Source organism: Pseudophryne corroboree, chromosome 11 (assembly GCF_028390025.1).
Source record: "Pseudophryne corroboree isolate aPseCor3 chromosome 11, aPseCor3.hap2, whole genome shotgun sequence".
NCBI classification, from domain to species: domain Eukaryota; kingdom Metazoa; phylum Chordata; class Amphibia; order Anura; family Myobatrachidae; genus Pseudophryne; species Pseudophryne corroboree.
The window spans coordinates 64,542,690-64,569,806 of record NC_086454.1 but is presented as its reverse complement, the minus strand read 5'-3'; the positions used below and the strand labels follow the sequence as shown (position 1 = coordinate 64,569,806).

Below are 27,117 nucleotides of genomic sequence, written 5' to 3'. Positions count from 1 at the left end.
ATAAAACATTTGCAAAATAAATTCTAGATAGTTGTATTGACATTGCATGTTCAAATATCAAGACACTTGCTCATGTTTACCATCTTAAAGTAGACTTCTTGATTTGACTTGTTTATTTTGGCCATTTGTGTGTCAGCTTTTGTAGCAGTGTTTGTAAAAATGCCTCTTCTACCTAAAAAGCATTGTGACGACGTTGCGTGCAGAGGACAGTGGATTAGCAGTCCATCGCCTTAACCACTCGGCCACCTCGTCTCACTGGTATGCAATCTGGCAAACTTTCCAACACCACTTGTTATACTTCAAAGTCAATTCTTTATGTTCTTGTAGATTGTGTCATTTTCACAATCACGAGCTTGATAGCAAGTCGACTTTCAACCATCCTTGGCTTTAGGAACATTTATTTAATTTTAACTGATACTTGTGAACAAATTCACCATAATCCACCTCACAAACAAAAATGATTTTTAATACTTCTGGCCAATAACATGACCTTCTCTGTAAAAGTAAAGTATTAATTTTCACTAAATGTGTACTTTGCTTGTGTTTAATGAAGTGACAGACTATGTTACATGAGTTACAGTAATTTGAAATCTCTGCAAATATTACAAACATCACCATTTAGAGTTTGCTGTCACTGTAATGTAAACAAGAAAATTATGCAGGAATAAGGTTTAACCTATATTAAGGGCTTTTCTCTGCTGTAAAATTTTTTAACTGCACCCCATATCAGTTTAACAAAGCCCAAGAAATGTCATAGACTTTAATTATCTAAACATAAATTATTTTAACCTATACTTGTGAGCTAATCCACCATCATGGGGAAATAAAGCATTTGCAAAATAAATTCTAGATAGTAGTATTGACATTGCATGTTCAAATATCAAGACACTTGCTCATATTTACCATCTTAAAGTAGACTTCTTGATTTGACTTGTTTATTTTGCCCATTTTTGTGTCAGCTTCACTTGCTGGTTTATGAAGCAGTATTTGTAAAAATGCCTCTTCTACCTAAAGAGCATTGTGACGACAAGGATGGGATTTGAACCCATGCGTGTAGAGCACAATGGATTAGCAGTCCATAACCTTAACCACTCGGCCACCTCGTCTCACTGGTATGCAATTGGGCAAACTTTTCAACACCACTTGTTATACTTCAAAGTCAATTCTTTATGTTCTTGTAGATTGTGTCATTTTCACAATCACGAGCTTGATAGCAAGTCGACTTTCAACCATCCTTGGCTTTAGGAACATTTATTTAATTTTAACTGATACTTGTGAACAAATTCACCATTATCCACCTCACAAACAAAAATGATTTTTAATACTTCTGGCCAATAACATGAACTTCTCTGTAAAAGTAATGTATTAATTTTCACTAAATGTGTACTTTGCTTGTGTTTAATGAAGTGACAGACTATGTTACATGAGTTACAGTAATTTGAAATCTCTGCAAATATTACAAACATCACCATTTAGAGTTTGCTGTCACTGTAATGTAAACAAGAAAATTATGCAGGAATAAAGTTTAACCTATATTAAGGGCTTTTCTCTGCTGTAAAATTTTTTAACTGCACCCCATATCAGTTTAACAAAGCCCAAGAAATGTCATAGACTTTAATTATCTAAACATAAATTATTTTAACCTATACTTGTGAGCTAATCCACCATCATGGGGAAATAAAGCATTTGCAAAATAAATTCTAGATAGTAGTATTGACATTGCATGTTCAAATATCAAGACACTTGCTCATATTTACCATCTTAAAGTAGACTTCTTGATTTGACTTGTTTATTTTGGCCATTTTTGTGTCAGCTTCACTTGCTGGTTTATGAAGCAGTATTTGTAAAAATGCCTCTTCTACCTAAAGAGCATTGTGACGATGAGGAGGGGATTTGAACCCATGCGTGCAGAGCACAATGGATTAGCAGTCCATAACCTTAACCCCTCGGCCACCTCGTCTCACTGGTATGCAATCTGGCAAACTTTCCAACACCACTTGTTATACTTCAAAGTCAATTCTTTATGTTCTTGTAGATTGTGTCATTTTCACAATCACGAGCTTGATAGCAAGTCGACTTTCAACCATCCTTGGCTTTAGGAACATTTATTTAATTTTAACAGAAACTTGTGAACAAATCCACCATCACCCACCTCACAAACAAAAATGATTTTTAATACTTCTGGCCAATAACATGACCTTCTCTGTAAAAGTAATGTATTAATTTTCACTAAATGTGTTCTATGCTTGTCTTTAATGAAGTGACAGACTATGTTACATGAGTTACAGTAATTTGAAATCTCTGCAAATATTACAAACATCACCATTTAGAGTTTGCTGTCACTGTAATGTAAACAAGAAAATTATGCAGGAATAAGGTTTAACCTATATTAAGGGATTTTCTCTGCTGTAAAATTTTTTAACTGCACCCCATATCAGTTTAACAAAGCCCAAGAAATGTCATAGACTTTAATTATCTAAACATAAATTATTTTAACCTATACTTGTGAGCTAATCCACCATCATGGGGAAATAAAGCATTTGCAAAATAAATTCTAGATAGTAGTATTGACATTGCATGTTCAAATATCAAGACACTTGCTCATGTTTACCATCTTAAAGTAGACTTCTTGATTTGACTTGTTTATTTTGGCCATTTGTGTGTCAGCTTTTGTAGCAGTGTTTGTAAAAATGCCTCTTCCACCTAAAAAGCATCGTGACGACGAGGATGAGATTTGAACCCATGCGTGCAGAGGACAATGGATTAGCAGTCCATTGCCTTAACCACTCGGCCACCTCATCTCACTGGTATACAGTCTGTCAAAACTTTCCAACACCACTTGTTATACTTCAAAGTCAATTCTTTATGTTCTTGTAGATTGTGTCATTTTCACAATCACAAGCTTGATAGCAAGTCGACTTTCAACCATCTTTGGCTTTAGGAACATTTATTTAATTTTAACTGATACTTGTGAACAAATTCACCATCATCCACTTCACAAACAAAAATGATTTTTAATACTTCTGGCCAATAACATGACCTTCTCTGTAAAAGTAATGTATTAATTTTCACTAAATGTGTTCTTTGCTTGTCTTTAATGAAGTGACAGACTATGTAACATGAGTTACAGTAATTTGAAATCTCTGCAAATATTACAAACATCACCATTTAGAGTTTGCTGTCACTGTAATGTAAACAAGAAAATTATGCAGGAATAAGGTTTAACCTATATTAAGGGCTTTTCTCTGCTGTACAAATTTTTAACTGCACCCCATATCAGTTTAACAAAGCCCAAGAAATGTCATAGACTTTAATTATCTAAACATAAATTATTTTAACCTATTCTTGTGAGCTAATCCACCATCATGGGGAAATAAAGCATTTGCAAAATAAATTCTAGATAGTAGTATTGACATTGCATGTTCAAATATCAAGACACTTGCTCATGTTTACCATCTTAAAGTAGACTTCTTGATTTGACTTGTTTATTTTGGCCATTTGTGTGTCAGCTTCACTTGCTGGTTTTTGAAGCAGTATTTGTAAAAATGCCTCTTCTACCTAAAGAGCATTGTGACGACGAGGATGGGATTTGAACCCATGCGTGCAGAGCACAATGGATTAGCAGTCCATCGCCTTAACCACTCGGCCACCTCGTCTCACTGGTATGCAACGTGGCAAACTTTCCAACACCACTTGTTATACTTCAAAGTCAATTCTTTATGTTCTTGTAGATTGTGTCATTTTCACAATCACGAGCTTGATAGCAAGTCGACTTTCAACCATCCTTGGCTTTAGGAACATTTATTTAATTTTAACCGAAACTTGTGAACAAATCCACCATCACCCACCTTACAAACAAAAATGATTTTTAATACTTCTGGCCAATAACATGACCTTCTCTGTAAAAGTAATGTATTAATTTTCACTAAATGTGTTCTTTGCTTGTCTTTAATGAAGTGACAGACTATGTTACATGAGTTACAGTAATTTGAAATCTCTGCAAATATTACAAACATCACCATTTAGAGTTTGCTGTCACTGTAATGTAAACAAGAAAATTATGCAGGAATAAGGTTTAACCTATATTAAGGGATTTTCTCTACTGTAAAAATTTTTTAACTGCACCCCATATCAGTTTAACAAAGCCCAAGAAATGTCATAGACTTTAATTATCTAAACATAAATCATTTTAACCTATACTTGTGAGCTAATCCACCATCATGGGGAATAAAGCATTTGCAAAATAAATTCTAGATAGTAGAATTGACATTGCATGTTCAAATATCAAGAAACTTGCTCATGTTTACCATCTTAAAGTAGACTTCTTGATTTGACTTGTTTATTTTGGCCATTTGTGTGTCAGTAGCAGTATTTGTGAAAATGCCTCTTCTACCTAAAAAGCATTGTGACGACGAGGATGGGATTTGAACCCATGCGTGCTGAGCACAATGGATTAGCAGTCCATCGCCTTAACCACTCAGCCACCTCGTCTCACTGGTATGCAATCTGGCAAACTTTCCAACACCACTTGTTATACTTCAAAGTCAATTCTTTATGTTCTTGTAGATTGTGTCATTTTCACAATCACGAGCTTGATAGCAAGTCGACTTTCAACCATCCTTGGCTTTAGGAACATTTATTTAATTTTAACCGAAACTTGTGAACAAATCCACCATCACCCACCTTACAAACAAAAATGATTTTTAATACTTCTGGCCAATAACATGACCTTCTCTGTAAAAGTAATGTATTAATTTTCACTAAATGTGTTCTATGCTTGTCTTTAATGAAGTGACAGACTATGTTACATGAGCTACAGTAATTTCAAATCTCTGCAAATATTACAAACATCACCATTTAGAGTTTGCTGTCACTGTAATGTAAACAAGAAAATTATGCAGGAATAAGGTTTAACCTATATTAAGGGCTCTGCTGTAAAAAAATTTTTAACTGCATCCCATATCAGTTTAACAAAGCCCAAGAAATGTCATAGACTTTAATTATCTAAAAATAAATCATTTTAACCTATACTTGTGAGCTAATCCACCATCATGGGGAAATAAAACATTTGCAAAATAAATTCTAGATAGTTGTATTGACATTGCATGTTCAAATATCAAGACACTTGCTCATGTTTACCATCTTAAAGTAGACTTCTTGATTTGACTTGTTTATTTTGGCCATTTGTGTGTCAGCTTTTGTAGCAGTGTTTGTAAAAATGCCTCTTCCACCTAAAAAGCATCGTGACAACGAGGATGAGATTTGAACCCATGCGTGCAGAGGACAATGGATTAGCAGTCCATTGCCTTAACCACTCGGCCACCTCATCTCACTGGGATGCAATTTGTCAAAACTTTCCAACACCACTTGTTATACTTCAAAGTCAATTCTTTATGTTCTTGTAGATTGTGTCATTTTCACAATCACGAGCTTGATAGCAAGTCGACTTTCAACCATCCTTGGCTTTAGGAACATTTATTTAATTTTAACTGATACTTGTGAACAAATTCACCATCATCCACTTCACAAACAAAAATGATTTTTAATACTTCTGGCCAATAACATGACCTTCTCTGTAAAAGTAATGTATTAATTTTCACTAAATGTGTTCTTTGCTTGTCTTTAATGAAGTGACAGACTATGTAACATGAGTTACAGTAATTTGAAATCTCTGCAAATATTACAAACATCACCATTTAGAGTTTGCTGTCACTGTAATGTAAACAAGAAAATTATGCAGGAATAAGGTTTAACCTATATTAAGGGCTTTTCTCTGCTGTACAAATTTTTAACTGCACCCCATATCAGTTTAACAAAGCCCAAGAAATGTCATAGACTTTAATTATCTAAACATAAATTATTTTAACCTATTCTTGTGAGCTAATCCACCATCATGGGGAAATAAAGCATTTGCAAAATAAATTCTAGATAGTAGTATTGACATTGCATGTTCAAATATCAAGACACTTGCTCATGTTTACCATCTTAAAGTAGACTTCTTGATTTGACTTGTTTATTTTGGCCATTTGTGTGTCAGCTTCACTTGCTGGTTTATGAAGCAGTATTTGTAAAAATGCCTCTTCTACCTAAAAAGCATTGTGATGACGAGGATGGGATTTGAACCCATGCATGCTGAGCACAATGGATTAGCAGTCCATCGCCTTAACCACTCGGCCACCTCGTCTCACTGGTATGCAATCTGGCAAACTTTCCAACACCACTTGTTATACTTCAAAGTCAATTCTTTATGTTCTTGTAGATTGTGTCATTTTCACAATCACGAGCTTGATAGCAAGTCGACTTTCAACCATCCTTGGCTTTAGGAACATTTATTTAATTTTAACCGAAACTTGTGAACAAATCCACCATCACCCACCTTACAAACAAAAATGATTTTTAATACTTCTGGCCAATAACATGACCTTCTCTGTAAAAGTAATGTATTAATTTTCACTAAATGTGTTCTATGCTTGTCTTTAATGAAGTGACAGACTATGTTACATGAGTTACAGTAATTTGAAATCTCTGCAAATATTACAAACATCACCATTTAGAGTTTGCTGTCACTGTAATGTAAACAAGAAAATTATGCAGGAATAAGGTTTAACCTATATTAAGGGCTCTGCTGTAAAATTTTTTTTAATGCATCCCATATCAGTTTAACAAAGCCCAAGAAATGTCATAGACTTTAATTATCTAAAAATAAATCATTTTAACCTATACTTGTGAGCTAATCCACCATCATGGGGAAATAAAACATTTGCAAAATAAATTCTAGATAGTTGTATTGACATTGCATGTTCAAATATCAAGACACTTGCTCATGTTTACCATCTTAAAGTAGACTTCTTGATTTGACTTGTTTATTTTGGCCATTTGTGTGTCAGCTTTTGTAGCAGTGTTTGTAAAAATGCCTCTTCTACCTAAAAAGCATTGTGACGACGTTGCGTGCAGAGGACAATGGATTAGCAGTCCATCGCCTTAACCACTCGGCCACCTCGTCTCACTGGTATGCAATCTGGCAAACTTTCCAACACCACTTGTTATACTTCAAAGTCAATTCTTTATGTTCTTGTAGATTGTGTCATTTTCACAATCACGAGCTTGATAGCAAGTCGACTTTCAACCATCCTTGGCTTTAGGAACATTTATTTAATTTTAACTGATACTTGTGAACAAATTCACCATCATCCACCTCACAAACAAAAATGATTTTTAATACTTCTGGCCAATAACATGACCTTCTCTGTAAAAGTAATGTATTAATTTTCACTAAATGTGTACTTTGCTTGTGTTTAATGAAGTGACAGACTATGTTAAATGAGTTACAGTAATTTGAAATCTCTGCAAATATTACAAACATCACCATTTAGAGTTTGCTGTCACTGTAATGTAAACAAGAAAATTATGCAGGAATAAAGTTTAACCTATATTAAGGGCTTTTCTCTGCTGTAAAATTTTTTAACTGCACCCCATATCAGTTTAACAAGGCCCAAGAAATGTCATAGACTTTAATTATCTAAACATAAATTATTTTAACCTATACTTGTGAGCTAATCCACCATCATGGGGAAATAAAGCATTTGCAAAATAAATTCTAGATAGTAGTATTGACTTTGCATGTTCAAATATCAAGACACTTGCTCATATTTACCATCTTAAAGTAGACTTCTTGATTTGACTTGTTTATTTTGGCCATTTTTGTGTCAGCTTCACTTGCTGGTTTATGAAGCAGTATTTGTAAAAATGCCTCTTCTACCTAAAGAGCATTGTGATGACGAGGATGGGATTTGAACCCATGCGTGCAGAGCTCAATGGATTAGCAGTCCATAACCTTAACCCCTCGGCCACCTCATCTCACTGGTATGCAATCTGGCAAACTTTCCAACACCACTTGTTATACTTCAAAGTCAATTCTTTATGTTCTTGTAGATTGTGTCATTTTCACAATCACGAGCTTGATAGCAAGTCGACTATCAACCATCCTTGGCTTTAGGAACATATATTTAATTTTAACCGAAACTTGTGAACAAATCCACCATGACCCACCTCACAAACAAAAATTATTTTTAATACTTCTGGCCAATAACATGACCTTCTCTGTAAAAGTAATGTATTAATTTTCACTAAATGTGTTCTATGCTTGTCTTTAATGAAGTGACAGACTATGTTACATGAGTTACAGTAATTTCAAATCTCTGCAAATATTACAAACATCACCATTTAGAGTTTGCTGTCACTGTAATGTAAACAAGAAAATTATGCAGGAATAAGGTTTAACCTATATTGAGGGCTCTGCTGTAAAATTTTTTTAACTGCATCCCACACACATATGCTCACAGCTGGACACTAACGATAGATATCAGCTCTGTTCTTTTGCACAGGACTTTTTTTTTCTCTCAGGACCGTATTTCACATCTTGAACTTTTAAATCTGGATTCACAAGTGTTTTTTCCAAACCTAATCGCTGCAGCATGGGGGATTTTTTAATCAATTGATATATTTATATATTTTTTGTGCATGTGTTTATTTTATTGTATATAAATAAATTTGTTATTTACACAGTTATATGCGCTCTCTGATAGTATATTATATTATCAATTCTTGTTGCTGCATTTGTGGACAGATCAGTACTGTCCAATTGAGAGCTGCTATTTCTTAACATATACGACCATAATTATATATTTTTAGGAGTTTTAAGACGCGCTGGAATTATTTGTCTTTCTTTTTAAGGTTTAACCTATATTAAGGGCTCTGCTGTAAAAAATCTTTAACTGCATCCCATATCAGTTTAACAAAGCCCAAGAAATGTCATAGACTTTAATTATCTAAACATAAATCATTTTAACCTATACTTGTGAGCTAATCCACCATCATGGGGAATAAAGCATTTGCAAAATAAATTCTAGATAGTAGTATTGACATTGCATGTTCAAATATCAAGAAACATGCTCATGTTTACCATCTTAAAGTAGACTTCTTGATTTGACTTGTTTATTTTGGCCATTTGTGTGTCAGTAGCAGTATTTGTAAAAATGCATCTTCTACCTAAAAAGCATTGTGACGACAAGGATGGGATTTGAACCCTTGCGTGCTGAGTACAATGGATTAGCAGTCCATCGCCTTAACCACTCGGCCACCTCGTCTCACTGGTATGCAATCTGGCAAACTTTCCAACACCACTTGTTATACTTCAAAGTCAATTCTTTATGTTCTTGTAGATTGTGTCATTTTCACAATCACGAGCTTGATAGCAAGTCGACTTTCAACCATCCTTGGCTTTATGATTATTTATTTAATTTTAACCGAAACTTGTGAACAAATCCACCATCACCCACCTTGCAAACAAAAATTATTTTTAATACTTCTGGCCAATAACATGACCTTCTCTGTAAAAGTAATGTATTAATTTTCACTAAATGTGTTCTATGCTTGTCTTTAATGAAGTGACAGACTATGTTACATGAGTTACAGTAATTTGAAATCTCTGCAAATATTACAAACATCACCATTTAGAGTTTGCTGTCACTGTAATGTGAACAAGAAAAATATGCAGGAATAAGGTTTAACCTATATTAAGGGCTCTGCTGTAATTTTTTTTTTAACTGCATCCCATATCAGTTTAACAAAGCCCAAGAAATGTCATAGACTTTAATTATCTAAACATAAATCATTTTAACCTATACTTGTGAGCTAATCCACCATCATGGGGAAATAAAACATTTGCAAAATAAATTCTAGATAGTTGTATTGACATTGCATGTTCAAATATCAAGAAACTTGCTCATGTTTACCATCTTAAAGTAGACTTCTTGATTTGACTTGTTTATTTTGGCCATTTGTGTGTCAGCTTTTGTAGCAGTGTTTGTAAAAATGCCTCTTCTACCTAAAAAGCATTGTGACGACGTTGCGTGCAGAGGACAATGGATTAGCAGTCCATCGCCTTAACCACTCGGCCACCTCATCTCACTGGTATGCAATCTGGCAAACTTTCCAACACCACTTGTTATACTTCAAAGTCAATTCTTTATGTTCTTGTAGATTGTGTCATTTTCACAATCACGAGCTTGATAGCAAGTCGACTTTCAACCATCCTTGGCTTTAGGAACATTTATTTAATTTTAACTGATACTTGTGAACAAATTCACCATCATCCACCTCACAAACAAAAATGATTTTTAATACTTCTGGCCAATAACATGACCTTCTCTGTAAAAGTAATGTATTAATTTTCACTAAATGTGTACTTTGCTTGTGTTTAATGAAGTGACAGACTATGTTACATGAGTTACAGTAATTTGAAATCTCTGCAAATATTACAAACATCACCATTTAGAGTTTGCTGTCACTGTAATGTAAACAAGAAAATTATGCAGGAATAAGGTTTAACCTATATTAAGGGCTTTTCTCTGCTGTAAAAATTTTTAACTGCACCCCATATCAGTTTAACAAAGCCCAAGAAATGTCATAGACTTTAATTATCTAAACATAAATTATTTTAACCTATACTTGTGAGCTAATCCACCATCATGGGGAAATAAAGCATTTGCAAAATAAATTCTAGATAGTAGTATTGACATTGCATGTTCAAATATCAAGACACTTGCTCATATTTACCATCTTAAAGTAGACTTCTTGATTTGACTTGTTTATTTTGCCCATTTTTGTGTCAGCTTCACTTGCTGGTTTATGAAGCAGTATTTGTAAAAATGCCTCTTCTACCTAAAGAGCATTGTGACAACGAGGATGGAATTTGAACCCATGCGTGCAGAGCACAATGGATTAGCAGTCCATAACCTTAACCCCTCAGCCACCTCGTCTCACCGGTATGCCATTTGGCATACTTTCCAACACCACTTGTTATACTTCAAAGTCAATTCTTTATGTTCTTGTAGATTGTGTCATTTTCACAATCACGAGCTTGATAGCAAGTCGACTATCAACCATCCTTGGCTTTAGGAACATATATTTAATTTTAACCGAAACTTGTGAACAAATCCACCATGACCCACCTCACAAACAAAAATTATTTTTAATACTTCTGGCCAATAACATGACCTTCTCTGTAAAAGTAATGTATTAATTTTCACTAAATGTGTTCTATGCTTGTCTTTAATGAAGTGACAGACTATGTTACATGAGTTACAGTAATTTCAAATCTCTGCAAATATTACAAACATCACCATTTAGAGTTTGCTGTCACTGTAATGTAAACAAGAAAATTATGCAGGAATAAGGTTTAACCTATATTAAGGGCTCTGCTGTAAAAAATTTTTTAACTGCATCCCATATCAGTTTAACAAAGCCCAAGAAATGTCATAGACTTTAATTATCTAAACATAAATCATTTTAACCTATACTTGTGAGCTAATCCACCATCATGGGGAATAAAGCATTTGCAAAATAAATTCTAGATAGTAGTATTGACATTGCATGTTCAAATATCAAGAAACTTGCTCCTGTTTACCATCTTAAAGTAGACTTCTTGATTTGACTTGTTTATTTTGGCCATTTGTGTGTCAGTAGCAGTATTTGTAAAAATGCCTCTTCTACCTAAAAAGCATTGTGACGACGAGGATGGGATTTGAACCCATGCGTGCTGAGCACAATGGATTAGCAGTCCATCGCCTTAACCACTCTGCCACCTCGTCTCACTGGTATGTAATCTGGCAAACTTTCCAACACCACTTGTTATACTTCAAAGTCAATTCTTTATGTTCTTGTAGATTGTGTCATTTTCACAATCACGAGCTTGATAGCAAGCCGACTTTCAACCATCCTTAGCTTTAGGAACATTTATTTAATTTTAACCGAAACTTGTGAACAAATCCACCATCACCCACCTCACAAACAAAAATGATTTTTAATACTTCTGGCCAATATCATGACCTTCTCTGTAAAAGTAATGTATTAATTTTCACTAAATGTGTTCTATGCTTGTCTTTAATGAAGTGACAGACTATGTTACATGAGTTACAGTAATTTGAAATCTCTGCAAATATTACAAACATCACCATTTAGAGTTTGCTGTCACTGTAATGTAAACAAGAAAATTATGCAGGAATAAGGTTTAACCTATATTAAGGGCTCTGCTGTAAACATTTTTTAACTGCATCCCATATCAGTTTAACAAAGCCCAAGAAATGTCATAGACTTTAATTATCTAAACATAAAACATTTTAACCTATACTTGTGAGCTAATCCACCTTCATGGGGAAAAAAAAACATTTGCAAAATAAATTCTAGATAGTTGTATTGACATTGCATGTTCAAATATCAAGACACTTGCTCATGTTTACCATCTTAAAGTAGACTTCTTGATTTGACTTGTTTATTTTGGCCATTTGTGTGTCAGCTTTTGTAGCAGTGTTTGTAAAAATGCCTCTTCTACCTAAAAAGCATTGTGACGACGATGCGTGCAGAGGACAATGGATTAGCAGTCCATCGCCTTAACCACTCGGCCACCTCGTCTCACTGGTATGCAATCTGGCAAACTTTCCAACACCACTTGTTATACTTCAAAGTCAATTCTTTATGTTCTTGTAGATTGTGTCATTTTCACAATCACGAGCTTGATAGAAAGTCGACTTTCAACCATCCTTGGCTTTAGGAACATTTATTTAATTTTAACTGATACTTGTGAACAAATTCACCATCATCCACCTCACAAACAAAAATGATTTTTAATACTTCTGGCCAATAACATGACCTTCTCTGTAAAAGTAATGTATTAATTTTCACTAAATGTGTACTTTGCTTGTGTTTAATGAAGTGACAGACTATGTTACATGAGTTATAGTAATTTGAAATCTCTGCAAATATTACAAACATCACCATTTAGAGTTTGCTGTCACTGTAATGTAAACAAGAAAATTATGCAGGAATAAGGTTTAACCTATATTAAGGGCTTTTCTCTGCTGTAAAAATTTTTAACTGCACCCCATATCAGTTTAACAAAGCCCAAGAAATGTCATAGACTTTAATTATCTAAAAATAAATTATTTTAACCTATACTTGTGAGCTAATCCACCATCATGGGGAAATAAAGCATTTGCAAAATAAATTCTAGATAGTAGTATTGACATTGCATGTTCAAATATCAAGACACTTGCTCATATTTACCATCTTAAAGTAGACTTCTTGATTTTGGCCATTTTTGTGTCAGCTTCACTTGCTGGTTTATGAAGCAGTATTTGTAAAAATGCCTCTTCTACCTAAAGAGCATTGTGACGACGAGGAGGGGATTTGAACCCATGCGTGCAGAGAACAATGGATTAGCAGTCCATAACCTTAACCCCTCGGCCACCTCGTCTCACTGGTATGCATCCTGGCAAACTTTCCAACACCACTTGTTATACATCAAAGTCAATTCTTTATGTTCTTGTAGATTGTGTCATTTTCATAATCACGAGCTTGATAGCAAGTCGACTTTCAACCATCCTTGGCTTTAGGAACATTTATTTAATTTTAACCGAAACTTGTGAACAAATCCACCATCACCCACCTCACAAACAAAAATGATTTTTAATACTTCTGGCCAATAACATGACCTTCTCTGTAAAAGTAATGTATTAATTTCCACTAAATGTGTTCTATGCTTGACTTTAATGAAGTGACAGACTATGTTACATGAGTTACAGTAATTTCAAATCTCTGCAAATATTACAAACATCACCATTTAGAGTTTGCTGTCACTGTAATGTAAACAAGAAAATTATGCAGGAATAAGGTTTAACCTATATTAAGGGCTCTGCTGTAAAAAAAATTAACTGCATCCCATATCAGTTTAACAAAGCCCAAGAAATGTCATAGACTTTAATTATCTAAACATAAATCATTTTGACCTATACTTGTGAGCTAATCCACCATCATGAGGAAATAAAACATTTGCAATATAAATTCTAGATAGTTGTATTGACATTGCATGTTCAAATATCAAGACACTTGCTCATGTTTACCATCTTAAAGTAGACTTCTTGATTTGACTTGTTTATTTTGGCCATTTGTGTGTCAGCTTTTGTAGCAGTGTTTGTAAAAATGCCTCTTCTACCTAAAAAGCATCGTGACGACAAGGATGAACTTTTGAACCCATGCGTGCAGAGGACAATGGATTAGCAGTCCATCGCCTTAACCACTCGGCCACCTCGTCTCACTGGTATGCAATCTATCAAACTTTCCAACACCACTTGTTATACTTCAATGTCAATTCTTTATGTTCTTGTAGATTGTGTCATTTTCACAATCACGAGCTTGATAGCAAGTCGACTTTCAACCATCCTTGGCTTTAGGAACATTTATTTAATTTTAACTGATACTTGTGAACAAATTCACCATCATCCACCTCACAAACAAAAATGATTTTTAATACTTCTGGCCAATAACATGACCTTCTCTGTAAAAGTAATGTATTAATTTTCACTAAATGTGTTCTTTGCTTGTCTTTAATGAAGTGACAGACTATGTTACATGAGTTACAGTAATTTGAAATCTCTGCAAATATTACAAACATCACCATTTAGAGTTTGCTGTCACTGTAATGTAAACAAGAAAATTATGCAGGAATAAGGTTTAACCTATATTAAGGGCTTTTCTCTGTTGTAAATTTTTTTAACTGCACCCCATATCAGTTTAACAAAGCCCAAGAAATGTCATAGACTTTAATTATCTAAACATAAATTATTTTAACCTATTCTTGTGAGCTAATCCACCATCATGGGGAAATAAAGCATTTGCAAAATAAATTCTAGATAGTAGTATTGACATTGCATGTTCAAATATCAAGACACTTGCACATGTTTACCATCTCAAAGTAGACTTCTTGATTTGACTTGTTTATTTTGGCCATTTTTGTGTCAGCTTCACTTGCTGGTTTATGAAGCAGTATTTGTAAAAATGCCTCTTCTACCTAAAGAGCATTGTGACGACGAGGATGGGATTTGAACCCATGCGTGCAGAGCACAATGGATTAGCAGTCCATCGCCTTAACCACTCGGCCACCTCGTCTCACTGGTATGCAATGTGGCAAACTTTCCAACACCACTTGTTATACTTCAAAGTCAATTCTTTATGTTCTTGTAGATTGTGTCATTTTCACAATCACGAGCTTGATAGCAAGTCGACTTTCAACCATCCTTGGCTTTAGGAACATTTATTTAATTTTAACCGAAACTTGTGAACAAATCCACCATCACCCACCTCACAAACAAAAATGATTTTTAATACTTCTGGCCAATAACATGACCTTCTCTGTAAAAGTAATGTATTAATTTTCACTAAATGTGTTCTATGCTTGTCTTTAATGAAGTGACAGACTATGGTACAAGAGTTACAGTAATTTCAAATCTCTGCAAATATTACAAACATCACCATTTAGAGTTTGCTGTCACTGTAATGTAAACAAGAAAATTATGCAGGAATAAGGTTTAACCTATATTAAGGGTTCTGCTGTAAAAATTTTTTAACTGCATCCCATATCAGTTTAACAAAGCCCAAGAAATGTCATAGACTTTAATTATCTAAACATAAATAATTTTAACCTATACTTGTGAGCTAATCCACCATCATGGGGAATAAAGCATTTGCAAAATAAATTCTAGATAGTAGTATTGACATTGCATGTTCAAATATCAAGAAACTTTCTCATGTTTACCATCTTAAAGTAGACTTCTTGATTTGACTTGTTTATTTTGGCCATTTGTGTGTCAGTAGCAGTATTTGTAAAAATGCCTCTTCTACCTAAAAAGCATTGTGACGACAAGGATGGGATTTGAACCCATGCGTGCTTAGCACAATGGATTAGCAGTCAATCGCCTTAACCACTCGGCCACTTCGTCTCACTAGTATGCAATCTGGCAAACTTTCCAACACCACTTGTTATACTTCAAAGTCAATTCTTTATGTTCTTGTAGATTGTGTCATTTTCACAATCACGAGCTTGATAGCAAGTCGACTTTCAACCATCCTTGGCTTTAGGAACATTTATTTAATTTTAACCGAAACTTGTGAACAAATCCACCATCACCCACCTTACAAACAAAAATGATTTTTAATACTTCTGGCCAATAACATGACCTTCTCTGTAAAAGTAATGTATTAATTTTCACTAAATGTGTTCTATGCTTGTCTTTAATGAAGTGACAGACTATGTTACATGAGTTACAGTAATTTCAAATCTCTGCAAATATTACAAACATCACCATTTAGAGTTTGCTGTCACTGTAATGTAAACAAGAAAATTATGCAGGAATAAGGTTTAACCTATATTAAGGGCTCTGCTGTAAAAAATTTTTTAACTGCATCCCATATCAGTTTAACAAAGCCCAAGAAATGTCATAGACTTTAATTATCTAAACATAAATCATTTTAACCTATACTTGTGAGCTAATCCACCATCATGGGGAAATAAAACATTTGCAAAATAAATTCTAGATAGTTGTATTGACATTGCATGTTCAAATATCAAGACACTTGCTCATGTTTACCATCTTAAAGTAGACTTCTTGATTTGACTTGTTTATTTTGGCCATTTGTGTGTCAGCTTTTGTAGCAGTGTTTGTAAAAATGCCTCTTCTACCTAAAAAGCATTGTGACGACGTTGCGTGCAGAGGACAATGGATTAGCAGTCCATCGCCTTAACCACTCGGCCACCTCGTCTCACTGGTATGCAATCTGGCAAACTTTCCAACACCACTTGTTATACTTCAAAGTCAATTCTTTATGTTCTTGTAGATTGTGTCATTTTCACAATCACGAGCTTGATAGCAAGTCGACTTTCAACCATCCTTGGCTTTAGGAACATTTATTTAATTTTAACTGATACTTGTGAACAAATTCACCATCATCCACCTCACAAACAAAAATGATTTTTAATACTTCTGGCCAATAACATGACCTTCTCTGTAAAAGTAATGTATTAATTTTCACTAAATGTGTACTTTGCTTGTGTTTAATGAAGTGACAGACTATGTTACATGAGTTACAGTAATTTGAAATCTCTGCAAATATTACAAACATCACCATTTAGAGTTTGCTGTCACTGTAATGTAAACAAGAAAATTATGCAGGAATAAGGTTTAACCTATATTAAGGGCTTTTCTCTGCTGTAAAAATTTTTAACTGCACCCCATATCAGTTTAACAAAGCCCAAGAAATGTCATAGACTTTAATTATCTAAACATAAATTATTTTAACCTATACTTGTGAGCTAATAAACCATCATGGGGAAATAAAGCATTTGCAAAATAAATTCTAGATAGTAGTATTGACATTGCATGTTCAAATATCAAGACACTTGCTCATATTTACCATCTTAAAGTAGACTTCTTGATTTGACTTATTTATTTTGCCCATTTTTGTGTCAGCTTCACTTGCTGGTTTATGAAGCAGTATTTGTAAAAATGCCTCTTCTACCTAAAGAGCATTGTGACGATGAGGATGGGATTTGAACCCATGCGTGCAGAGCACAATGGATTAGCAGTCCATAACCTTAACCCCTCAGCCACCTCGTCTCACTGGTATGCCATTTGGCAAACTTTCCAACACCACTTGTTATACTTCAAAGTCAATTCTTTATGTTCTTGTAGATTGTGTCATTTTCACAATCACAAGCCTGATAGCAAGTCGACTTTCAACCATCCTCGGCTTTAGGAACATATATTTAATTTTAACCGAAACTTGTGAACAAATCCACCATCACCCACCTCACAAACAAAAATGATTTTTAATACTTCTGGCCAATAACATGAACTTCTCTGTAAAAGTAATGTATTAATTTTCACTAAATGTGTTCTATGCTTGTCTTTAATGAAGTGACAGACTATGTTACATGAGTTACAGTAATTTCAAATCTCTGCAAATATTACAAACATCACCATTTAGAGTTTGCTGTCACTGTAATGTAAACAAGAAAATTATGTAGGAATAAGGTTTAACCTATATTAAGGGCTCTGCTGTAAAAAATGTTTAACTGCATCCCATATCAGTTTAACAAAGCCCAAGAAATGTCATAGACTTTAATTATCTAAACATAAATCATTTTAACCTATACTTGTGAGCTAATCCACCATCATGGGGAAAAAAAACATTTGCAAAATAAATTCTAGATAGTTGTATTGACATTGCATGTTCAAATATCAAGACACTTGCTCATGTTTACCATCTTAAAGTAGACTTCTTGATTTGACTTGTTTATTTTGGCCATTTGTGTGTCAGCTTTTGTAGCAGTGTTTGTAAAAATGCCTCTTCTACCTAAAAAGCATTGTGACGACAATGCGTGCAGAGGATAATGGATTAGCAGTCCATCGCCTTAACCACTCGGCCACCTCGTCTCACTGGTATGCAATCTGGCAAACTTTCCAACACCACTTGTTATACTTCAAAGTAAATTCTTTATGTTCTTGTAGATTGTGTCATTTTCACAATCACGAGCTTGATAGCAAGTCGACTTTCAACCATCCTTGGCTTTAGGAACATTTATTTAATTTTAACTGATACTTGTGAACAAATTCACCATCATCCACCTCACAAACAAAAATGATTTTTAATACTTCTGGCCAATAACATGACCTTCTCTGTAAAAGTAATGTATTAATTTTCACTAAATGTGTACTTTGCTTGTGTTTAATGAAGTGACAGACTATGTTACATGAGTTACAGTAATTTGAAATCTCTGCAAATATTACAAACATCACCATTTAGAGTTTGCTGTCACTGTAATGTAAACAAGAAAATTATGCAGGAATAAGGTTTAACCTATATTAAGGGCTTTTCTCTGCTGTAAAATTTTTTAACTGCACCCCATATCAGTTTAACAAAGCCCAAGAAATGTCATAGACTTTAATTATCTAAACATAAATTATTTTAACCTATACTTGTGAGCTAATCCACCATCATGGGGAAATAAAGCATTTGCAAAATAAATTCTAGATAGTAGTATTGACATTGCATGTTCAAATATCAAGACACTTACTCATATTTACCATCTTAAAGTAGACTTCTTGATTTTGGCCATTTTTGTGTCAGCTTCACTTGCTGGTTTATGAAGCAGTATTTGTAAAAATGCCTCTTCTACCTAAAGAGCATTGTGACGACGAGGAGGGGATTTGAACCCATGCGTGCAGAGCACAATGGATTAGCAGTCCATAACCTTAACCCCTCGGCCACCTCGTCTCACTGGTATGCAATCTGGCAAACTTTCCAACACCACTTGTTATACATCAAAGTCAATTCTTTATGTTCTTGTAGATTGTGTCATATTCATAATCACGAGCTTGATAGCAAGTTGACTTTCAACCATCCTTGGCTTTAGGAACATTTATTTAATTTTAACCGAAACTTGTGAACAAATCCACCATCACCCACCTCACAAACAAAAATGATTTTTAATACTTCTGGCCAATAACATGACCTTCTCTGTAAAAGTAATGTATTAATTTCCACTAAATGTGTTCTATGCTTGACTTTAATGAAGTGACAGACTATGTTACATGAGTTACAGTAATTTCAAATCTCTGCAAATATTACAAACATCACCATTTAGAGTTTGCTGTCACTGTAATGTAAACAAGAAAATTATGCAGGAATAAGGTTTAACCTATATTAAGGGCTCTGCTGAAAAAAAAATTAACTGCATCCCATATCAGTTTAACAAAGCCCAAGAAATGTCATAGACTTTAATTATCTAAACATAAATCATTTTGACCTATACTTGTGAGCTAATCCACCATCATGAGGAAATAAAACATTTGCAAAATAAATTCTAGATAGTTGTATTGACATTGCATGTTCAAATATCAAGACACTTGCTCATGTTTACCATCGTAAAGTAGACTTCTTGATTTGACTTGTTTATTTTGGCCATTTGTGTGTCAGCTTTTGTAGCAGTGTTTGTAAAAATGCCTCTTCTACCTAAAAAGCATCGTGACAACAAGGATGAACTTTTGAACCCATGCGTGCAGAGGACAATGGATTAGCAGTCCATCGCCTTAACCACTCGGCCACCTCGTCTCACTGGTATGCAATCTGTCAAACTTTCCAACACTACTTGTTATACTTCAAAGTCAATTCTTTATGTTCTTGTAGATTGTGTCATTTTCACAATCACGAGCTTGATAGCAAGTCGACTTTCAACCATCCTTGGCTTTAGGAACATTTATTTAATTTTAACTGATACTTGTGAACAAATTCACCATCATCCACCTCACAAACAAAAATGATTTTTAATACTTCTGGCCAAAAACATGACCTTCTCTGTAAAAGTAATGTATTAATTTTCACTAAATGTGTTCTTTGCTTGTCTTTAATGAAGTGACAGACTATGTTACATGAGTTACAGTAATTTGAAATCTCTGCAAATATTACAAACATCACCATTTAGAGTTTGCTGTCACTGTAATGTAAACAAGAAAATTATGCAGGAATAAGGTTTAACCTATATTAAGGGCTTTTCTCTGTTGTAAATTTTTTTAACTGCACCCCATATCAGTTTAACAAAGCCCAAGAAATGTCATAGACTTTAATTATCTAAACATAAATTATTTTAACCTATTCTTGTGAGCTAATCCACCATCATGGGGAAATAAAGCATTTGCAAAATAAATTCTAGATAGTAGTATTGACATTGCATGTTCAAATATCAAGACACTTGCTCATGTTTACCATCTTAAAGTAGACTTCTTGATTTGACTTGTTTATTTTGGCCATTTTTGTGTCAGCTTCACTTGCTGGTTTATGAAGCAGTATTTGTAAAAATGCCTCTTCTACCTAAAGAGCATTGTGACGACGAGGATGGGATTTGAACCCATGCGTGCAGAGCACAATGGATTAGCAGTCCATCGCCTTAACCACTCGGCCACCTCGTCTCACTGGTATGCAATGTGGCAAACTTTCCAACACCACTTGTTATACTTCAAAGTCAATTCTTTATGTTCTTGTAAATTGTGTCATTTTCACAATCACGAGCTTGATAGCAAGTCGACTTTCAACCATCCTTGGCTTTAGGAACATTTATTTAATTTTAACCGAAACTTGTGAACAAATCCACCATCACCCACCTCACAAACAAAAATGATTTTTAATACTTCTGGCCAATAACATGACCTTCTCTGTAAAAGTAATGTATTAATTTCCACTAAATGTGTTCTATGCTTGACTTTAATGAAGTGACAGACTATGGTACAAGAGTTACAGTAATTTCAAATCTCAGCAAATATTACAAACATCACCATTTAGAGTTTGCTGTCACTGTAATGTAAACAAGAAAATTATGCAGGAATAAGGTTTAACCTATATTAAGGGCTCTGCTGTAAATTTTTTTTAACTGCATCCCATATCAGTTTAACAAAGCCCAAGAAATGTCATAGACTTTAATTATCTAAACATAAATAATTTTAACCTATACTTGTGAGCTAATCCACCATCATGGGGAATAAAGCATTTGCAAAATAAATTCTAGATAGTAGTATTGACATTGCATGTTCAAATATCAAGAAACTTTCTCATGTTTACCATCTTAAAGCAGACTTCTTGATTTGACTTGTTTATTTTGGCCATTTGTGTGTCAGTAGCAGTATTTGTAAAAATGCCTCTTCTACCTAAAAAGCATTGTGACGACGAGGATGGGATTTGAACCCATGCGTGCTTAGCACAATGGATTAGCAGTCCATCACCTTAACCACTCGGCCACCTCATCTCACTGGTATGCATTCTGGCAAACTTTCCAACACCACTTGTTATACTTCAAAGTCAATTCTTTATGTTCTTGTAGATTGTGTCATTTTCAAAAATCACGAGCTTGATAGCAAGTCGACTTTCAACCATCCTTGGCTTTAGGAACATTTATTTAATTTTAACCGAAACTTGGGAACAAATCCACCACCACCCACCTCACAAACAAAAATGATTTTTAATACTTCTGGCCAAAAACATGACCTTCTCTGTAAAAGTAATGTATTAATTTTCACTAAATGTGTTCTATGCTTGTCTTTAATGAAGTGACAGACTATGTTACATGAGTTACAGTAATTTCAAATCTCTGCAAATATTACAAACATCACCATTTAGAGTTTGCTGTCACTGTAATGTAAACAAGAAAATTATGCAGGAATAAGGTTTAACCTATATTAAGGGCTCTGCTGTAAAAATTTTTAACTGCATCCCATATCAGTTTAACAAAGCCCAAGAAATGTAATAGACTTTAATTATCTAAACATAAATCATTTTAACCTATACTTGTGAGCTAATCCACCATCATGGGGAAATAAAACATTTGCAAAATAAATTCTAGATAGTTGTATTGACATTGCATGTTCAAATATCAAGACACTTGCTCATGTTTACCATCTTAAAGTAGACTTCTTGATTTGACTTGTTTATTTTGGCCATTTGTGTGTCAGCTTTTGTAGCAGTGTTTGTAAAAATGCCTCTTCTACCTAAAAAGCATTGTGACGACGATGCGTGCAGAGGACAATGGATTAGCAGTCCATCGCCTTAACCACTCGGCCACCTCGTCTCACTGGTATGCAATGTGGCAAACTTTCCAACACCACTTGTTATACTTCAAAGTCAATTCTTTATGTTCTTGTAGATTGTGTCATTTTCACAATCACGAGCTTGATAGCAAGTCGACTTTCAACCATCCTTGGCTTTAGGAACATTTATTTAATTTTAACTGATACTTGTGAACAAATTCACCATCATCCACCTCACAAACAAAAATGATTTTTAATACTTCTGGCCAATAACATGACCTTCTCTGTAAAAGTAATGTATTAATTTTCACTAAATGTGTACTTTGCTTGTGTTTAATGAAGTGACAGACTATGTTACATGAGTTACAGTAATTTGAAATCTCTGCAAATATTACAAACATCACCATTTAGAGTTTGATGTCACTGTAATGTAAACAAGAAAATTATGCAGGAATAAGGTTTAACCTATATTAAGGGCTTTTCTCTGCTGTAAAATTTTTTAACTGCACCCCATATCAGTTTAACAAAGCCCAAGAAATGTCATAGACTTTAATTATCTAAACATAAATTATTTTAACCTATACTTGTGAGCTAATCCACCATCATGGGGAAATAAAGCATTTGCAAAATAAATTCTAGATAGTAGTATTGACTTTGCATGTTCAAATATCAAGACACTTGCTCATATTTACCATCTTAAAGTAGACTTCTTGATTTGACTTGTTTATTTTGGCCATTTTTGTGTCAGCTTCACTTGCTGGTTTATGAAGCAGTATTTGTAAAAATGCCTCTTCTACCTAAAGAGCATTGTGACGACAAGGATGGGATTTGAACCCATGCGTGCAGAGCACAATGGATTAACAGTCCATCGCCTTAACCCCTCGGCCACCTCGTCACACTGGTATGCAATCTGGCAAACTTTCCAACACCACTTGTTATACTTCAAAGTCAATTCTTTATGTTCTTGTAGATTGTGTCATTTTCACAATCACGAGCTTGATAGCAAGTCGACTTTCAACCATCCTTGTCTTTAGGAACATTTATTTAACTTTAACCGAAACTTGTGAACAAATCCACCATCACCCACCTCACAAACAAAAATGATTTTTAATACTCCTGGCCAATAACATGACCTTCTCTGTAAAAGTAATGTATTAATTTTCACTAAATGTGTTCTATGCTTGTCTTTAATGAAGTGACAGACTATGGTACAAGAGTTACAGTAATTTCAAATCTCTGCAAATATTACAAACATCACCATTTAGAGTTTGCTGTCACTGTAATGTAAACAAGAAAATTATGCAGGAATAAGGTTTAACCTATATTAAGGGCTCTGCTGTAAAAAATGTTTAACTGCATCCCATATCAGTTTAACAAAGCCCAAGAAATGTCATAGACTTTAATTATCTAAACATAAATCATTTTAACCTATACTTGTGAGCTAATCCACCATCATGGGGAATAAAGCATTTGCAAAATAAATTCTAGATAGTAGTATTGACATTGCATGTTCAAATATCAAGAAACTTGCTCATGTTTACCATCTTAAAGTAGACTTCTTGATTTGACTTGTTTATTTTGGCCATTTGTGTGTCAGTAGCAGTATTTGTAAAAATGCCTCTTCTACCTAAAAAGCATAGTGACGACGAGGATGGGATTTGAACCCATGCGTGCTGAGCACAATGGATTAGCAGTCCATCGCCTTAACTACTCAGCCACCTCTTCTCACTGGTATGCAATTTGGCAAACTCTCCAACACCACATGTTATACTTTAAAGTCAACTATTTATGTTCTTGTAGATTGTGTCATTTTCACAATCACGAGCTTGATAGCAAGTCGACTTTCAACCATCCCTGGCTTTAGGAACATTTATTTAATTTTAACCGAAACTTGTGGACAAATCCACCATCACCCACCTCACAAACAAAAATTATTTTTAATACTTCTGGCCAATAGCATGACCTTCTCTGTAAAAGTAATGTATTAATTTTCACTAAATATGTTCTATGCTTGTCTTTAATGAAGTGACAGACTATGTTACATGAGTTAAAGTAATTTCAAATCTCTGCAAATATTACAAACATCACCATTTAGAGTTTGCTGTCACTGTAATGTAAACAAGAAAATTATGCAGGAATAAGGTTTAACCTATATTAAGGGCTCTGCTGTAAAAAAAATTGAACTGCATCCCATATCAGTTTAACAAAGCCCAAGAAATGTCATAGACTTTAATTATCTAAACATAAATCATTTTAACCTATACTTGTGAGCTAATCCACCATCATGAGGAAATAAAACATTTGCAAAATAAATTCTAGATAGTTGTATTGACATTGCATGTTCAAATATCAAGACACTTGCTCATGTTTACCATCTTAAAGTAGACTTCTTGATTTGACTTGTTTATTTTGGCCATTTGTGTGTCAGCTTTTGTAGCAGTGTTTGTAAAAATGCCTCTTCCACCTAAAAATCATCGAGACGACGAGGATGAGATTTGAACCCATGCGTGCAGAGGACAATGGATTAGCAGTCCATTGCCTTAACCACTCGGCCACCTCATCTCACTGGTATGCAATCTGTCAAAACTTTCCAACACCACTTGTTATACTTCAAAGTCAATTCTTTATGTTCTTGTAGATTGTGTCATTTTCACAATCACGAGCTTGATAGCAAGTCGACTTTCAACCATCTTTGGCTTTAGGAACATTTATTTAATTTTAACTGATACTTGTGAACAAATTCACCATCATCCACTTCACAAACAAAAATTATTTTTAATACTTCTGGCCAATAACATGACCTTCTCTGTAAAAGTAATGTATTAATTTTCACTAAATGTGTTCTTTGCTTGTCTTTAATGAAGTGACAGACTATGTAACATGAGTTACAGTAATTTGAAATCTCTGCAAATATTACAAACATCACCATTTAGAGTTTGCTGTCACTGTAATGTAAACAAGAAAATTATGCAGGAATAAGGTTTAACCTATATTAAGGGCTTTTCTCTGCTGTACAAATTTTTAACTGCACCCCATATCAGTTTAACAAAGCCCAAGAAATGTCATAGACTTTAATTATCTAAACATAAATTATTTTAACCTATTCTTGTGAGCTAATCCACCATCATGGGGAAATAAAGCATTTGCAAAATAAATTCTAGATAGTAGTATTGACATTGCATGTTCAAATATCAAGACACTTGCTCATGTTTACCATCTTAAAGTAGACTTCTTGATTTGACTTGTTTATTTTGGCCATTTGTGTGTCAGCTTCACTTGCTGGTTTTTGAAGCAGTATTTGTAAAAATGCCTCTTCTACCTAAAGAGCATTGTGACGACGAGGATGGGATTTGAACCCATGCGTGCAGAGCACAATGGATTAGCAGTCCATCGCCTTAACCACTCAGCCACCTCGTCTCACTGGTATGCAATGTGGCAAACTTTCCAACACCACTTGTTATACTTCAAAGTCAATGCTTTATGTTCTTGTAGATTGTGTCATTTTCACAATCACGAGCTTGATAGCAAGTCGACTTTCAACCATCCTTGGCTTTAGGAACATTTATTTAATTTTAACCGAAACTTGTGAACAAATCCACCATCACCCACCTTGCAAACAAAAATGTTTTTTAATACTTCTGGCCAATAACATGACCTTCTCTGTAAAAGTAATGTATTAATTTTCACTAAATGTGTTCTTTGCTTGTCTTTAATGAAGTGACAGACTGTGTTACATGAGTTACAGTAATTTGAAATGTCTGCAAATATTACAAACATCACCATTTAGAGTTTGCTGTCACTGTAATGTAAACAAGAAAATTATGCAGGAATAAGGTTTAACCTATATTAAGGGCTTTTCTCTACTGTAAAATTTTTTTAACTGCACCCCATATCAGTTTAACAAAGCCCAAGAAATGTCATAGACTTTAATTATCTAAACATAAATCATTTTAACCTATACTTGTGAGCTAATCCACCATCATGGGGAATAAAGCATTTGCAAAATAAATTCTAGATAGTAGTATTGACATTGCATGTTCAAATATCAAGAAACTTGCTCATGTTTACCATCTTAAAGTAGACTTCTTGATTTGACTTGTTTATTTTGGCCATTTGTGTGTCAGTAGCAGTATTTGTAAAAATGCCTCTTCTACCTAAAAAGCATTGTGACGACGAGGATGGGATTTGAACCCATGCGTGCTGAGCACAATGGATTAGCAGTCCATCGCCTTAACCACTCGGCCACCTCGTCTCACTGGTATGCAATCTGGCAAACTTTCCAACACCACTTGTTATACTTCAAAGTCAATTCTTTATGTTCTTGTAGATTGTGTCATTTTCACAATCACGAGCTTGATAGCAAGTCGACTTTCAACCATCCTTGGCTTTAGGAACATTTATTTAATTTTAACCGAAACTTGTGGACAAATCCACCATCACCCACCTCACAAACAAAAATTATTTTTAATACTTCTGGCCAATAGCATGACCTTCTCTGTAAAAGTAATGTATTAATTTTCACTAAATATGTTCTATGCTTGTCTTTAATGAAGTGACAGACTATGTTACATGAGTTAAAGTAATTTCAAATCTCTGCAAATATTACAAACATCACCATTTAGAGTTTGCTGTCACTGTAATGTAAACAAGA

General features: G+C 34.2%; 24 non-coding genes across 24 annotated transcripts; all 24 read right to left on the bottom strand.

Annotated features, from left to right (window-relative positions):
- Positions 1-1,024: 1,024 nt before the first annotated feature.
- On the bottom strand, positions 1,025-1,106 carry TRNAS-GCU (transfer RNA serine (anticodon GCU)). The gene has a single exon. It is a non-coding gene; the product is annotated as a tRNA-Ser (tRNA).
- A 772-nt stretch (positions 1,107-1,878) lies between these two features.
- On the bottom strand, positions 1,879-1,960 carry TRNAS-GCU (transfer RNA serine (anticodon GCU)). The gene has a single exon. It is a non-coding gene; the product is annotated as a tRNA-Ser (tRNA).
- Positions 1,961-2,719: 759 nt separating this feature from the next.
- Positions 2,720-2,801, bottom strand: TRNAS-GCU (transfer RNA serine (anticodon GCU)). Its single transcript has one exon. It is a non-coding gene; the product is annotated as a tRNA-Ser (tRNA).
- Positions 2,802-3,574: 773 nt separating this feature from the next.
- On the bottom strand, positions 3,575-3,656 carry TRNAS-GCU (transfer RNA serine (anticodon GCU)). The gene has a single exon. It is a non-coding gene; the product is annotated as a tRNA-Ser (tRNA).
- Positions 3,657-4,409: 753 nt separating this feature from the next.
- On the bottom strand, positions 4,410-4,491 carry TRNAS-GCU (transfer RNA serine (anticodon GCU)). Its single transcript has one exon. It is a non-coding gene; the product is annotated as a tRNA-Ser (tRNA).
- A 756-nt stretch (positions 4,492-5,247) lies between these two features.
- TRNAS-GCU (transfer RNA serine (anticodon GCU)) lies at positions 5,248-5,329 on the bottom strand. Its single transcript has one exon. It is a non-coding gene; the product is annotated as a tRNA-Ser (tRNA).
- A 773-nt stretch (positions 5,330-6,102) lies between these two features.
- On the bottom strand, positions 6,103-6,184 carry TRNAS-GCU (transfer RNA serine (anticodon GCU)). Its single transcript has one exon. It is a non-coding gene; the product is annotated as a tRNA-Ser (tRNA).
- Positions 6,185-7,775: 1,591 nt separating this feature from the next.
- TRNAS-GCU (transfer RNA serine (anticodon GCU)) lies at positions 7,776-7,857 on the bottom strand. Its single transcript has one exon. It is a non-coding gene; the product is annotated as a tRNA-Ser (tRNA).
- Positions 7,858-9,064: 1,207 nt separating this feature from the next.
- TRNAS-GCU (transfer RNA serine (anticodon GCU)) lies at positions 9,065-9,146 on the bottom strand. Its single transcript has one exon. It is a non-coding gene; the product is annotated as a tRNA-Ser (tRNA).
- Positions 9,147-10,738: 1,592 nt separating this feature from the next.
- TRNAS-GCU (transfer RNA serine (anticodon GCU)) lies at positions 10,739-10,820 on the bottom strand. The gene has a single exon. It is a non-coding gene; the product is annotated as a tRNA-Ser (tRNA).
- Positions 10,821-11,569: 749 nt separating this feature from the next.
- TRNAS-GCU (transfer RNA serine (anticodon GCU)) lies at positions 11,570-11,651 on the bottom strand. Its single transcript has one exon. It is a non-coding gene; the product is annotated as a tRNA-Ser (tRNA).
- Positions 11,652-13,230: 1,579 nt separating this feature from the next.
- TRNAS-GCU (transfer RNA serine (anticodon GCU)) lies at positions 13,231-13,312 on the bottom strand. The gene has a single exon. It is a non-coding gene; the product is annotated as a tRNA-Ser (tRNA).
- Positions 13,313-14,066: 754 nt separating this feature from the next.
- Positions 14,067-14,149, bottom strand: TRNAS-GCU (transfer RNA serine (anticodon GCU)). Its single transcript has one exon. It is a non-coding gene; the product is annotated as a tRNA-Ser (tRNA).
- Positions 14,150-14,921: 772 nt separating this feature from the next.
- TRNAS-GCU (transfer RNA serine (anticodon GCU)) lies at positions 14,922-15,003 on the bottom strand. Its single transcript has one exon. It is a non-coding gene; the product is annotated as a tRNA-Ser (tRNA).
- Positions 15,004-15,751: 748 nt separating this feature from the next.
- TRNAS-GCU (transfer RNA serine (anticodon GCU)) lies at positions 15,752-15,833 on the bottom strand. The gene has a single exon. It is a non-coding gene; the product is annotated as a tRNA-Ser (tRNA).
- A 1,592-nt stretch (positions 15,834-17,425) lies between these two features.
- TRNAS-GCU (transfer RNA serine (anticodon GCU)) lies at positions 17,426-17,507 on the bottom strand. Its single transcript has one exon. It is a non-coding gene; the product is annotated as a tRNA-Ser (tRNA).
- A 1,578-nt stretch (positions 17,508-19,085) lies between these two features.
- Positions 19,086-19,167, bottom strand: TRNAS-GCU (transfer RNA serine (anticodon GCU)). Its single transcript has one exon. It is a non-coding gene; the product is annotated as a tRNA-Ser (tRNA).
- A 1,609-nt stretch (positions 19,168-20,776) lies between these two features.
- TRNAS-GCU (transfer RNA serine (anticodon GCU)) lies at positions 20,777-20,858 on the bottom strand. Its single transcript has one exon. It is a non-coding gene; the product is annotated as a tRNA-Ser (tRNA).
- Positions 20,859-21,606: 748 nt separating this feature from the next.
- TRNAS-GCU (transfer RNA serine (anticodon GCU)) lies at positions 21,607-21,688 on the bottom strand. Its single transcript has one exon. It is a non-coding gene; the product is annotated as a tRNA-Ser (tRNA).
- A 1,591-nt stretch (positions 21,689-23,279) lies between these two features.
- TRNAN-GUU (transfer RNA asparagine (anticodon GUU)) lies at positions 23,280-23,361 on the bottom strand. The gene has a single exon. It is a non-coding gene; the product is annotated as a tRNA-Asn (tRNA).
- A 748-nt stretch (positions 23,362-24,109) lies between these two features.
- TRNAS-GCU (transfer RNA serine (anticodon GCU)) lies at positions 24,110-24,191 on the bottom strand. The gene has a single exon. It is a non-coding gene; the product is annotated as a tRNA-Ser (tRNA).
- Positions 24,192-24,946: 755 nt separating this feature from the next.
- TRNAS-GCU (transfer RNA serine (anticodon GCU)) lies at positions 24,947-25,028 on the bottom strand. The gene has a single exon. It is a non-coding gene; the product is annotated as a tRNA-Ser (tRNA).
- Positions 25,029-25,801: 773 nt separating this feature from the next.
- TRNAS-GCU (transfer RNA serine (anticodon GCU)) lies at positions 25,802-25,883 on the bottom strand. The gene has a single exon. It is a non-coding gene; the product is annotated as a tRNA-Ser (tRNA).
- Positions 25,884-26,636: 753 nt separating this feature from the next.
- Positions 26,637-26,718, bottom strand: TRNAS-GCU (transfer RNA serine (anticodon GCU)). Its single transcript has one exon. It is a non-coding gene; the product is annotated as a tRNA-Ser (tRNA).
- Between the last annotated feature and the right edge of the window lie 399 nt (positions 26,719-27,117).